Source organism: Orbicella franksi, chromosome 4 (assembly GCF_964199315.1).
Source record: "Orbicella franksi chromosome 4, jaOrbFran1.1, whole genome shotgun sequence".
Taxonomy (NCBI): Eukaryota; Metazoa; Cnidaria; class Anthozoa; order Scleractinia; family Merulinidae; genus Orbicella; species Orbicella franksi.
This window is the reverse complement of record NC_138148.1, coordinates 3,947,582-3,959,161: the sequence shown is the minus strand read 5'-3', so window position 1 is coordinate 3,959,161 and position 11,580 is coordinate 3,947,582.

Sequence of the window (11,580 nt, the reverse complement as noted above, 5' to 3'; positions counted from 1 at the left end):
TTTGGAACAACTCTTCATCTTTCATGTATTTCTATTCAACTTGGTAGCGTAAGAATGAGTTGATAATGAAGGACAGTCGCCATTTACGATAAAAGACTTACTCACGGTAAGGTTGATAACGAGATTTACTTACTTTTTTAATTGATCCTCTTCGTTCTCTGTGGGACACAAGGCAGCCACAATCCATCAACATCTCTATTTTGTACGATATGTTGTTTCTCATTGAGCTCATGGCAGGCGCCAGGTGGTTTTTGGCCAACCAGGTTTGCTGTTGCCAGTTGGTGTCTGTCTCTATGCAGCCTTGGGAAGTGTGTGGTCAATCTATCGGATTCATCTGCGTTTGATTTCCATGACAACATTCTGGCAATAGGTTTTTCTGTCAACGGATCAGAGATAAAGAGCAATATTCACTGCTTGCCAACATTGACGTCAATTGTTTTGAATCCAATTTTTGTACACCCAAACAGCTCTTTGTTTCAAAAGCCAATTGTTGTTATTTTGGCGAACAAATAATATAGCGCTGCGCTGAGAATTTTGCTATTTTTTGCTCATTTTCCTCATTGAACTACGCCTATAGGCTCGTCAGTTAGCTTCAGCTCAGATAAAATTTTTTTTTAGAATTGATAAACGAATTTGCCAGTGTAATCAATAAGTTAGAAGTTCTTAGATTCTTGCTATGGATTTCAAAGAGTCTGTTTTTAAACAGAAAAACACGATCGCAGGACGATAAACTGAAGCATTCTACGAATGGATTATGTAAAAACAACAACAACAACAACAACAACAACAAAAACAGTAAAACTTTAGTGCCACCAAATCATAAGATCTTAGACTCGGTACTCGATTTCCTGTATTTGTAAGATAAATGAGAAATGTTTTAACTTAATAGTACGAAATAAATAATACGTGTCACTTTTGTCTGTGGGTTAATTTTAAGCAAAAATACGTCTAAACACGAGACTCGTAAATTAAAATTACGAAACGTTCAGCACCAAGGCATACAAAATTACCAGCGACATGCACTCATTTTGAAATCGATCACATTCTTTATTAAATTGTAAAGCGGTTCTAATGTTACGTCTGAATGCCCCTAAACTGGACTTAGCTGCAAAACTTCAAAGGATTATATTAAATGAAATCTAGCGACAACTGTGATTCACTTATCTGAACTTTAACGGAGTTGTCGTCAACATGAAACTTGCCAGGAGTCCATAACTGGTCGTGCTACACTTCATTTGAATTGGTGAATGACGCCTGTCACTCCAATTCAATTCCTTTGGATACAACTTTGCTGCCTCTGGTCAATTCTTGTGAAAAAACAGGAAAGTCATGGTTAAGTTTTTCGCGTGTTAACTCAAGCAAAACTGACTTGATTGAGTATTGGTATCAGTTAACGGACGTCTATCGGCCTTGCACTGAACAAAACTCCCTACCAACAAAGTGGTGCACTGCAGTGGGAACGAACTGAAGATTAGTTATAGGTTTTAATATAACTACATAAATGTTCTCTTCGTATCAGAGCAAAGGCAAAGGCGGTTAGAATTTTCTGTTTTTATAACAGTTAAAAAGAGTGTAAATGATAGCGCTCCGAGGTGACGAAACAAATTGCGAATGACAAAGTCAAACGGCAAACCAAGCAGATTATCAGGCTGTAAACAAACATTTTATTAAAAATAATCATTCAGTTACTCACAAGAGAAATGTTTGCTATTCGGTTTTTCAACTTCGCCTAAATACAGTCTTCAGTGTCAAGGAAAAACACATGCACCTCGAAGCTTTCACAGCATTGAGGAAAGTTTTATTACACCATTAAATGATCAAATTGAAAGACGAGAGAAACAGCTAGGAAGTAACTAGCTAGAGAAAATGTGGACTTACCTAAAGGAAGCACATCGACTAAGATGTCTTTCCGATAAATAAAGAAAATATGGACTTGCCTGAAGGGAGCACAGCGACTGAGATGTCTTCGCCCTTGCCTTCAATGCAACGGCGACCGACGCTAAAATGGGTGTGTCATTCTACACTTCTTTATATTTTTTTATTCACGCTTACATAACATCGCGTTACGGTCTCCCAAAGTATCTGATTAATAGACTTCAGCTTGTACAGAACTCAGCAGCTCGCCTTGTTACCTTGACTAGAAGGCAGGAACACATCACACCAATACTAAGGAGCTTACATTGGTTGCCAGTTCATTTTAGGATTATTTTCAAAATATTGTTGTTAACTTACAAAGCTCTGAATGGACTGGCCCCTGATTACATTAGAGACCTACTGCGATTTAACATTTCTGGTCGGACACTACGATCTTCAAACAACAGGTTGCTTGATGAGCCTAGAGCAAATCTTAAAACGTATGGTGAAAGGGCTTTTTCCGTGGCGGCACCAAGGCTCTGGAATAAACTACCCCTCCAGATCAGACTTTCATCATCAGAGGCAGTTTTTAAGGCTAATCTTAAGACTTATCTTTTTAAGCGTGCATTTGATTTGTAGTTTTTACTTTTTATCTGTAGCCTAATTGTATTATATAGCGTATTTAATTCTTAGGATTTTAACTTTTAGGATTTAGGATTTTAGGTTTTTAAAGAATTAGGATTTTAATTTTAAAGTATTGTAAAGCGCCATGGACAATTAGTGGAAAATGGCGCTATATAAATGTATATTTATTTATTTATTTATTTATATATACCCACATTAAAATTCATTACAGCCACGAGAAATATGCTTTGAACAAAAGAAATGCATCCCACGTTAAGATTGTGTGCTTTGAATTGTGAAAAATGAGCAACTTGGGAGAAAAACACGCACCTGAAAGGAATTTTGATCCGAATATGCTATGTTTGTAGTTGACTGGCCAATTCTGATATATTAAAATTCTAACTTGGCTCCGCGAGGTTTAACGGAATAATAAAAAAAGAAGTTAATTATTCATCCCTTAGACCCGAGGCGGTCTCTTCTATTTTATTACCCTAAGCCTCGGAACTAAGTAAGACATTTAATAAATCGAAATTGGCCTCTAACTGTCGAAAATCTCACAGACAAGAACACCGCGGTGAAGCGTCGTAAAACGTACTTTTGGTCCAGCTAAGTAATTACAGTTGCGTCATAATTCAACTTAATAATGACGAAATTTATGCGCGCGCAAATTATGACGCATACTCAGTTTTCTTACCTCTTTTTCACGTCTTTGCAAAATATCTTTGGAAGAAAAACTTTTCTCAGACAATGAATAAGCTTACGCAATCGCATGAAGATCTAACCGTCGATGCAACCAACATTTTTAATTTTGACCGTAAAAATTCCCGCGGACGAAGTTCGCTGAAAAGAACGTGCTGCACTACTATATTTGAATTTAGCGCTTCCATATCTGGAATTCAGTTTCTTTGTAGAATTTAAATCTTGCCATTTGTTCGGTTTCTTTTTAACATTTTCTTTAGTTCTCATAATTTCTCGTGATTTTTTTACGGAAATAGCCAAATTTAAGCTTATTTAAAGGAGCTCAGTCACGGTTTGCGCATATTGAAAAGTTTACCTCAATTTTTCAAATTCGTCGTTTGCAATCCGTGTTAATCTTCTCCATCCTTAGCCATCCTTGTTCCTTTATGGTTTATCATTATGTCTTTGGTGTTTTTCTATCTTATTAAACTGTTATTTTTCAGATTTCCTGTACTTTCCGTATCTGAAGGTTTATCCTGTCCATTTGACGCGGTGAACCAGCTTTTTCACTGCAAAAGTACACAAAGGAAAGGTTAACAAAGATTGCCAGAGATAAAGTTCGATAGACTGTAAACAACAATTCTATTGTCTTTCAGTCAATCATAATCCAAAATCACGATGTGTAATTTGCACTGGCCATGGTGTTACACTTTTTGCACTCGTGTTACACTTGAACGGCACTGCTCTCAGCCAATCAGAATCGTTTAATTTTTTCATGTATATTATAAATTTTGTAAGTACACTCAATCCTGGACATAAGTGCATTTGTTCGCGATACAGCTGGTCTTCTTACAGGGGTGGGTGACTTAGCTCAATATGTAGTTCTCATAAAACGTTCCCACATGTAATTCTCTTGGGCTACAGTGTGAACGTTACAGAAGTTTGCAAATGTATTACAACATTCTTTGCATTAATGTACTTGAGAGTGAATGAGGGTGAATGATGGTGAATGAGGGTGAATGAAGGTGAATGAGGTTGAATGATGGTGTATGAAGGTGAATGACGGTGAATGAGAGTGAATGGTGGTGCATGAGGGTGAATGATAGTGAATGGTAGTGAATGAAGGTGTATGAAGGTGTATGAAGGCGAATGGGGGTGGATGAAGATAAATGAGGGTGTATGAAGGTGCATGGGGGTGAATGATGGTGAATGAAGGTGTATGAAGGTGAACGATGGTAAATGAAAGTAAATGAGGGTGAATAATGGTGTATGAAGGTGCATGAGGGTGAATGAGATTGAATGATGGTGAATGAAGGTGTATGAAGGTGAATGAGGGTGAATAGTGGTGTAGGAAGGTGCATGAGGGTGAATGAGGTTGAATGATGGTAAATGAAGGTGAATGAGGGTGAATGAGGGTGAATGATGGTGAATAAAGGTGTATGAAGGTGAATGAAGGTGAATGAGGGTGAATGAAGGTAAATGAGGGTGAATGAGGGTGATGGAGTATGAAGGTGAATGATGGTGAATTAAGGTGATTGAGGATGAATGAGGGTGAATGATGGTGTATGAAGGTAAATGAAGGTGAATGATGGTGTATAAAGGTGTATGAAGGTGGATGAAGGTGAATGGAGGTGAATGATGGTGAATGAAGGTGAATGAGGATGAATGATGGTGAATGAAGGTGAATGAGAGTGAATGAGGGTGAATGATGGTGAATGAGGATGAATGAAGGTGAATGAGGGTGAATGATGGTGTATGAAGGTGAATGATCGTGTATGAAAGTGTATGAAGATAAGTAGAGCTGTAGATAGGTGAATGGAGGTGTATGAAGGTGAATGGAGGTGTATGAAGGTGAATGAAAGTGTATGAAGGTGAATAAAGGTGTATGAAGGTGAATGATAGTGAATGAGGGTCAATGAGGGTCAATGAGGGTCAATGAGGATGAATGAGGATGAATGATGATGTTGTATGAGGATGAATGATGGTGTATGAAGGTGAATGAAAGTGAATGTATGTGAATAAGGGTGAATGCAAGTGACTGAACGTGAATGAGGGTGTATGAAGGTGCATGAGGGTGAATGCAAGTGACTGAACGTGAATGAGGGTGTATGCATGATCGTGGGTGAGGCTAAATGAAGGTGAATAAGGGGAATGAATGGAAACAAAAGGTGAACTGGGTATTATCAGCGGTATTGGGTATGGTCAGCGGTTTATTATCAAAAGGCTCGGAGCCATTCCTACAATTAATGGCTACTATACGGATCTGTAGACACAGTGGTAGAGTTGCGTCATCAGAAAACAACTTCATCAGAATGGAATATTTGAGTCCAGTCTCTAACCAGTCGCTGCAGCAGGGCAGACTTCAAAGTGTTTCAGAATGCGATTTACGGTCAACGGTTAAAATGGTCTCTTTCTTTGTTTTCTTTTTTCTCAACCTTAAATCAATCCAACGAAAATAAAAGAAAATCTCATGTTTATCGCGAATACAATGATATTGAAGACCTTTTCACTTGTCTCTCATTTAAGAGAAACACTCTGATTTACATGTTACTATATCCTCTGGATCGCAAAACAGCGACTGTATACATAACAGTGAAACATTTTGTTTCTTTTCCATCTTTTAGACTAGAGTCTTCGACTATATGTATTTACCCTCATAATCCATCAAATATTTTCGCTCGCGCGCGATTGGTCTAAACGCGTCACGTGACCGAATATTCCCCAGCTAAATGGAGATTGTAACCCATGCTTAATTTTCGCGCAATTCTATTTGCTACTTTACGTCACGAGGTGCAAAATTACTGGACAGTTATCACGCAATACCCTCTACCTGCGTCGATAATTGCCCTGTGACTGTTTCTGTCGAAAAGAAACAAAGCTAAAAGGAATAAATCCAGCTCTAGAATTTCACCTTTTCATCTTTATTATTTTTCAAGGGAGAAAAACAAACCCTTTTCATGTAATCCGCTGATAATGACATTAAAAAAACTGGTCGCCAGTGCTGTTCCGATAAGCACAAAAGAGTCAACAAAATATGCAGAAAATAAATGGGAGGGTTATAAAATAAATAACCCCTTTCTGGCTCGCTGGTATGTCGGCTGATAATGTCCTTGGCTGAGAGATTGTCCTCAAAATTTCACATTTGCCCTCGAAGCTTCGCTTCTCGGCCAAATATTCATTTTTCGGACAATATCTGAGCCGCGGACATTATCAGCCCGACATAGCAGGCGCCAGAAGGGGTTTATTTACTAAATATTCCCCAATTTTCAAAACTGCGAATGTTGCGAAAAATATTTGCAGGATAATAAACACAATAGCCTCCATTTGACTTTGAAAATATGCTCGGATATTTGTCTGCGGACATTATCTGTTTCGAGAAACGAACAGAAAATGTCCGCAGACAAATATTCGAGCATATTTTCGCGCCCAGTGGAGGCTATTGTTCATTTAGCGAAGCTCAAACCGATCTATAAACACAAGTTAGACTACGAAATAAGTGAATGTCAGTTTGGCATGCATGGGATACCCTGGTTTAAATTAAAGTTGCTGGGGGCCGAATATGATTCTGAAATGACTGGTAAAACAGGGTCTAATCCTTCTAAACCTCCCAACACTCCTTAAAATTGGCACAAAGATTGCAGAAAAGTTATCTGATAATTATTGATAATTGCGTGCACCTTTTCTCCCGCGCGCAAACTTCGTTTATGACGCGTACACTTAACACTGATGTCATTTTTTCGGTTACTGAACAAAGCGACTCATCGTGTGATCTTCTCGGACAGGTTTATTGTTGTTAACAATGATCTTCGCTATTGTCTGGGCCTTTTTATCCAGTATTTCGCTTCTTGCAGCTTTTCCTGGCGAAGGACCAGGTAAGACAACATCAAATCTTCAGCTTTACATGTGTCTTTTCTTCTCTCGTAACTGCCTCTTGCGAAACAATAAGAGTTAATGCAATTCAGTTGAAATGCAACGTTGCGCATCGCGTATTACCGTCATTTTGGTTTGCAAGCTGCAACAATGGATGCAATGTTGCATACAGTTTTACAGTGTAAAATTCATTTTGAACTCGCGCGACACCTAGAACAATGTTTTTTTAACTTGCTTTGCAACATATTGTTGCTCAAATTGTTGCGACACCATTCGCACGAAAAATTGCTTTTAACACTTCTTAAAATGAACATGTCTCGCAAAGTTTTTTCTTTGTTTGTTTTTTTTAGCAGCAATGGTTGTACAAAGTAGAATCACGTTCTACTTTTTGAAAAGAGCACTACAGCGAAACTTTTGCGAGACAGGTTTATTTCAAGGGGTTGTTAACAACGTTACGACGGTAACGGCACAACATAATCAGTTGGGAGACAAGTCGGTTCAACGAAACACAGTCTACGCGAGATCTCGGTATGAAAGGTAACATGAACCAGTACTACTCTGCCAATATCGAACTCAGGCCAAATAAAACTAACACTAACCAAACCATTACATGTACACCTCGGCTAACCTCGGAGACCCTCAGACGCAACTTATTAAGATATTGTGTTTATACTTGATTAAAAGGTCTCCAAGAACATCCTCTTGGTTACAGTGGAGTTGTTCGAGACAGACTGAAACACCACTTGAGTTCCGTAGTGAGTACAGAGAAATGAATACGACATTACTTTATAAAAAATATTATTATACATCATACAATGTTCTGCAGACAATTTAAATAACTTTGAACGGTCAATTTATGAAAGGACAAGCTATGCACAGTTGACTGTCGCGAGATAATTTCCATTTCTGATTATAAAAAACGTAAATGAAAGTGGAACTTATCATTCAAAAGAACTGACATGCTTATCTTGCAAATCCAAATGATACAAAGATACAACCTGGATAAATTGTAAGGTTTGTTTCACTACTTATAGATGTATACATGCACATGCATTAGACAAAGAAACGGCATATACGAGAAAAATATAAGTTTTGCAGGACGATATTTAGCTCTTTTTCTTGTCTCATCAGCTCAAAACTTTTCGAATAAGATATTACAATTTTAAAACATTGATTTTAATGGTTGACTTTCTGCTATTTAGAGAAACAAGTATTTCTGGTTTGTTAAAGATTACACTGGAGAGTTCTGTAACGTCCTCGACTGGAGTTTAGGCATGATGTTTCACGAAGAAATCACGGATGAGCAAGGTGCAAACCAAATCGTGTTTAGATATTGTTGTTTTTGTTGTTGTTGTTGTAGTTGCTGTTGTTGTTGTTATTGTTGTTGTTATTGTGTTATGTTTCCTTGGAGGTTTTGGCCAAAAGCTTTTGGTTTAGTCAAGAGAAAATGAGGTGTCCCCTCATTTTTTCTTGGTTTCGGTCCATCTTTAAGTTCGGCCTTGTTTGCAAAGTAGAGACAAACTTTCATCAATTTGGATAAAGTATTCCTTTTGGCCAGAGAGATCAATTAGTGAATTCCAAAATCGTGATCAGATTTGAATTTATATTTATACACGAGGCTGACTTGCCTGTTTTGGGTTACTTTGATAACTCTCCTGCTCTTCGTAGCAAGGGGTGTTGGGTCTGTCTTGAAGGGCAGAGCAACGCATCTTGTAATCTTATCAGCAGCCCAACGTTTGGAAAACACTTGATCTAAAATGCCTCAACTCTGGTGTTAGTTAATGTACAACTGAATTTTTACAGTCTCCTGGAAACTAGATTGATCCTCAGTCCATGTCACTCGCGGAATGAGATCGGGCGACCTGGTACCGTCTGAAGAAAGCTCAAGTGCGCGTGCGTAATAATTATCTCAAAACATTTCATAAATCGTAGGCCACTGGGAGTACCCTTGGTGCCAGAGAAACTTTTTTAACTAACTGATATCTCAATATCTAAATATCTCAGACATTTTTAAGAGAACATCCAGATTCTATCCCTTGGAAATGTTTTTTAGAAGGATGGCGAACTTCGAATTCGCTGAGTCCAATAGTTTGACCTGACTTCAGTAAAAATAAAAAAGAACCTTGCACTCCATGCATGTACAGTATAAGCCCAATACACTTCAGTATCATTCGCACACTCATCTCATCTTGTTTGTGGCCTTCATTTCTGGTAGGTCTAAATTATGAAACTGAGACAGAACTTCGTCAAAAGCGTTTGAGTAAAGTTGGAGAGCTTCTGGCCATCGTCATCATGTCAGCTGGCTGTCTGACTGTGGTTCGTCTGGCGTTTAGGAAAAAGTTCTCGTCGTAAGTACAGTTTACCATGGCGAGAGTCCTGCATAGGATTGGAGGGATGCGGGTTGAGTGTAAAAATGGAGGCGGGATGCGGGATGACAAAAGTTTCAATTTTAATACATATAGGGTGGGTGCGGGATGAACATACTTTTGGTGGGAGCGCGTTTGATGGCGGGATATGGGAAACAGAAAGTCACAAGTAACGGACGTTACGCGGAGAACTGCAACTGTAACCAGACGGGATCGGGATAAACATTCTGATTGAGGCGGGATGGCGGGATTGAGCCAAAAATAGTGGCGGGATGCGGGATGTTGGATCCTCTATGGCGGGACTATGAACACCATGATGGCAGCAATTAAATATAATTTACGATTTTTTTTTTTCGCTTTTTAACTGTAAAAAATCGTTCTCTTAAAACAACGTGATTTCATCAGAGGTACTAGTAAAATCATTTTATCTTTGTTTGCATTGAAGGCAGCGGAGGACACGCCAGGGAGAAAAGCAAAGTTCTACAAGGCGACAAAACAACAATGGACCGAGGAGCAGAGACAGCGCCATTTAGCTTCTTCATTGACGCGTTGATTTGTGCTTTATAGAAATTGACATAATTTTCTAACGTTTACCGATTTTGTACAAACGTTTCTTCGGTAAACTTTCAATGACGCTTTATTGTGACCATCATTTAAACGAATTACATATAACAAAAACATCATTTTCAGTCGCTGCAGTAACGATCAGCATGCCTGCCCTGAAGGCTTATGATGTCATAGTTTATGTATCCGGCAGAGAATGTTACACTCCCTCCCCTCGCCCCGCCTCTTTTTTCTTATCCTATATTAGCTAGTCAGGGTTTGTTCACCTCAATGGTTCACAGGTCACACGCTATCACAAAAGCAGCCGGAACAATCAGTTAGTCACGGCCTTCCGTTGATTCATAGATGAAATTTCAGCCGCAGGGTGAGGAATCTTCTGGATTCAACCGTACCAAATCTTCTCATAGGACCCATACTCAGAGAAAGTTCCCGCAGCTACTTCAACCCAAGTCGTGCTATTTTGTGTTTATTCGGGTGTTGCTCACTCGCAGCTGACCTTTTCTCTTCTTTCACGAAAATGCTCAAGCACTCAAACTGATAAACGGGGAGGCAAGATATATAGACATGGAAAATGACGCCAAATTTGATCTAACACTTCCGCTTTAATTCCGGACGATAAGCAGATCAACCCTGTACAAATAATCTGATTGGTGATTTGAACTGCGGCGGAAAGGGGAAAAATTGTTTTGACTTCAATTTATTTTAGAGGGTTCTAGCATATGATAGTTACCGTAAAACAGACTCGCCTTTCGCAAACATATCTTACGCGCTTCATCAGGTTATGTTTTGCTGTGTCAGGGCCGTTGTTGGTAAAGGCAAACCAAGGCAATTGCCTCGATAAAAAATTGAATTTACCTTTTTTTCAGGTTCTTGAAAGAGGTCACGCATCAAAAAATAAAAATAAAATAAGTAATAAAATGTTATTAAGCCTAACAATTTTTCTTTATTTCACTTTCATCAAGAAACAAATTGTACACTTTTACTAAAATACTCTCTTCTGCATATTTATCTCAAGCTATTAACCTTGGCTAAGGATCATTACTTCTATCTAAAAACTATTTATTCAAAAACTCATCAATATTAAAATATGATGATTTGAACCTTTTGACAATATTGGAATGGTTCTTTACATACCGTCAAAGCAAGACCGAAATGATTTGATTACATTTGCGGGTTACTTCTATCTCTTACCACTGAAAATTTTGTACGTGATCATTTGTGTTCTTTCGAAATAGTTGGAAAAGGTTTTAAGCGGATTAGAATACCGTGAAATTTTGTTTGCATAAAGTAAATTTGTTGTTAGGTTAGTAAAGCGACGAATTACCACGACGAATTATTCTCGAAGATGTTGTTGAATCGGACGCCGCAAAATAAATATTGTTATGAATTAGAAATTGCTTTATGTAGTCTCTGTTCTCACCGAAAAACCGCAAGTTATAAGGAAAATCGCTTGCTGTGCCACTAAGTGTCCACATTTAAGTAAATATTTGATCTATCGGCGTTTATGATTAGAAAACAGCCGCCCATGCATGGGCCAGATACGGTCGCACGTTCGCTGTACCTATAATTCAGTTTAGTGTTTACATTGTACTGAATCCAGAATCAAAGCTCTCTGTTATTCCCG